This window comes from Harpia harpyja, chromosome Z (genome assembly GCF_026419915.1).
Source record: "Harpia harpyja isolate bHarHar1 chromosome Z, bHarHar1 primary haplotype, whole genome shotgun sequence".
Classification (NCBI taxonomy): domain Eukaryota; kingdom Metazoa; phylum Chordata; class Aves; order Accipitriformes; family Accipitridae; genus Harpia; species Harpia harpyja.
The window spans coordinates 35,357,466-35,361,409 of record NC_068969.1 but is presented as its reverse complement, the minus strand read 5'-3'; positions in this window follow the sequence as shown (position 1 = coordinate 35,361,409).

Here is a 3,944-nt window from a genome sequence, read left to right as displayed (position 1 = left end):
GCCCCCGCACGATCCGCCCAGCGGCCGCCGGCGCGGCCGCGGGAGCGCGCACCCTGAGGGAAACGGCGGGGAGGAGCGGGCTCCCCGGCTGCCTCCCGCCCGCCCCGGCGGCGCTGAGGGGAGGCGCGGAGCGGCCGCCGCCCCAGGCTCACCTGCGGGGCGGGGCGGCACAGGACGGGACGGGACGGGACGGGACGGGACCTCCCGCCGGGGCTGAGCGCAGGCGGCCCGGCCCGGCCCGGCCCGGCCCGGCCCGGGCTCCGGCCGGCCCGCGGGGACCGAGCGGGCAGCGCGGCGGCGCCCCCCGGCGACAGCGGCCGGCGGGGCGGAGGGGGGCCGCGGAGCGGAGCGGAGGCGACGCGAGGCGAGGCCGCCAGACTTGCTCCCCCTCACACCCCCTCACGCCCACCCCCTCGCCAACCGCCACCCCCCGTCACGCCCCCCTCAACCCCCTCACAACCGTCCCCACACCACTTCGCGCCCACCCCCCCACACACAGCCCCTCCACCACCGCCTCGCACCCCCTCAAGCCCGCTCCCACACCCCCCAAGCCCGTTCCCCCCGTCCCCCTCCACACGCCCAAATCCGCGCACCCCCTCAAACCCAGACCCCCTCACACCCATGCGCCCCACGCACTTACACGCCTCTACACCCACCCGCAGCCTCACTCTCTCCCACGCCCCCACCCCTGCTCACCCCCCAACCCCTCACCCCCACGTTCACTCACACCCCGCTCACCCCCTCACATCCTCCCACACCCCATCACCTCCACACCACCTCGACCCCTACACCCTTACACATCCCCACGCCCACACCGTCTCCCCTCCCACACCTATGTGGCCCACACCCTCCCATCCCACAGCAGCTCCAGTCGTTTCCCGCCTGGTGAAGAGTGTGGCTACCACCCCTCACGACAGAGACAACACTGAGATGCGTTCGGCTGTACTTACTCGCTGCCTTTACATTTAGTGAGCGGCAGAAACAACCCACCTAAGACCCTTCTTCACCACCTCGCTGCTTCCCATCGCCCAGGGGCATGAATTTAAAAGCCTTAGCGGGAACTAGGAGAAGGTGAGCCCAAAGACATGCTTCCTTCAGGTGTATTCAAGTTTTACTCTGCAGTAAGCCCTGGCTGCTTTGGATGGCAAAACTGCCAAAAGGCAAAAAAAGAATTTGGGTCCTGTCTGCTTGTAGGAGGACTAAGAGGTCCCAGTTCTCTCACAAGGCTTCTTTATTATTAAACAATCCTAAATCCATCCAGCTGGCTAAATTTTTTACGATGAGTTTTTTTTCCTGTGCAGGAGTACTCATGGACCCTGTTGGAGATGTAGGCCCCCATGTCAATATGGGATTACCTCATATCATGGATTGTCTCTCTGCTGCTTGCTCCGTGCCAGAAGCAATCTGGTCAAAGCCTGCCAGGAAAGATATTTTCTTCTTTCTTGATGCTTGACATTGCCCACCACCAAACGAACATGGCAGTAAACAAGTCCCAGTTCCTGGGATTTTCTTGTGCAGCAGGCAAATGAAAAGTTTATCTGCAACACTGCTTTAATGCAACATCATTTTATATAGATTTGTTTCCTGAGAAGTAGGTTATGTTATGTTTTCCAGAGTGGCTTGGAATCAGCCTCAGCGCCCAACAACCTTCAATATGAAAAATTTATTCCAACAAAGCCAAGGTGTAGGCTCCCGACTATGAAATCAGAAAAAAATTTGCAAAATAAAAAATTCCTGTCAAATACTAGAATCAATCTCTTCTCACAGCTGCTATGTAGCATTTCTCTGAGGTTATCTTAGCTCCTTCAGTCCCATTTTTCTAACCTCATTGTCTCATAGGACTCCTGTTCCTTACTGGGGGCTTTCAGGTTACTACTAAAATCCTATGAAACTTCAAAGCATGGTGAAAGAACCTTTTTGATTTTCATGCAAGTTTAGGACACCTTCACAGAATCACAGAATGCCTGAGGTTGGAACTAACTTCTGGAGGTTATCTGGTCCAACCCCCCCTGATCAACCAGGGTCACCTAAAGCCACCTGCCCAGGACCACATCCAGGTATATTTTTGATGTCTCCAAGGATGGAGACTCCACAAGCTCTCTGGGTGACGTCTGCCAGCTCTTGGTCACCCTCACAGTGAAAAAGTGTTTCCCAATGTTCAGAGGGAATCTCTTGTTCCAGTTTCTGCCCACTGCCTCTTGTCCTGTCACTGACCTCTACTAGAAAGAGCCTTTCTACTAGAAAGTCTCCTTTGCACCCTCCTTTCAGATATTTGTATACCTTGAGAAGATCCCCCTGAGTGTTCTCTTCTCCAAGCTAATCAGTAGCAGCTCTCTCAGCCTCTCCTCATAGGAGAGATGCTCCAGTCCCTTCATCATTTTCACAGCCGTTTGCTGGACTCTCTCTGGTATGTCTGCATCTCTCTCGTACTGGGGAGTCCAGCACTGGACACAGTACTCCAGGTGTGGCCTCACCAGTGCTGAGCAGAGGGGAAGGATCATCTCCCTCGACCTTCTGGCAATACTTCACCTAATGCACCCCAGGCTATTGTTAGCCACCTTTGTGGCGAGGGCACATTGCTGGCTCACATTGGTCTTGGTATCCACCAGGAACCCCAGGTCTTTTTCTGCAAAGCAGCTTTCCATCTGGGTGGCCCCAGCGTGTCCTGGTGCCTGGGTTTGTTCCTCCTCAGGTGCAGGACTTGGCACTTCCCCTTGCCGAACTGTTGAAGTTCCTGTCAGCCCATTCTCAAGCCTGTGCAGGTCCATCTGGATGGCCGCAAGACCCGCTGGTATATCAGCCAGTTCTTCCAGTTTTGTGTCATCTGCAAACTTGCTGAGGGTACACTCTGCCCCATCAACCAAATCACTGATGAAGATGTTAAACAGGACTGGACCCAGCATTGGCCTCTGGGGTACACTGCTTGTTACTGACCTCCAGCTAGACTTTGTGCCACTGATCACCACCCTCTGGGCCTGGTCTTTCAGCCAGTTTTCAACCCACCTCACTGCCTGCTTATCCAGCCCATACGTCAACAGCTTCTTTATGAGGATCTTCTGGGAGACAGTGTCACAGGCCCCACTGAAGTCCAGGTAGGCAACATCCACTGCTCTTCCCTCATCTAACAGGCCAGTCATTTCATTGTAGAAGGTCATCAGGTTGCTCAAGCATGACTTCCCCTTAGTGAAGCCAAGCTGACTACTTCCCATTGCCTTCCTGTGCTGTAGTCTTGCTTAGCTGCTTGGTGCCTCTGATGATGCTTATGGAGTATCCTTAAGCACACCTGTGGATGACAGGACTGCCTGCTGATATGTTCAACATTCCAAGGATATTTTCTTGGAATGCTGCTTCTCACAAAAGCACTCTGTAACAGTTTTAGACAACATTTTGCAGAAGTTTTGACTGCCTTTGGGCACGCTAACTTTTTGTGGTGGCGACACGTGGACGATACAATAGACCTGGTACCTGCAGCAACTGTCATGTCTCCCTCGCAAACACTTAATTGCGGTGGCTGTAGTGCTGTTATCGTGCAAGGTCCTGTACTCATCTATTTAAAAAGGCACCTGCTGCCTCAAAGACGTTGTTGTCTCTGCATGTAATAAAAGACAACAGGTGAAGGCAGCAAACAAATAGGGGAGGTGAGGGCAAAGTAACAGCAAAACAATCCATCATGCTTGGTATAATAAGTAGCAGTCACAGGGCACCAGCATCTTTGATGCTGTGAAGGGCTTTTTTAGGCATCACAGGAGAGAGAAGTTTCCAGGAGGAATGTGAAGGAGATTTGTGCTGTTCTACTTCTAACAAGTGCATGACAGGATTGGTTAGATACCAGCATGACTAAGAGCTGGATGAATCGTATGAATAAGACACTAAGACAAACAACATCCCAAGGGCAGGTTCTTCAGTTACTCTTTAACCTTGTCTTTCAAAAACTAAGTTGAGAG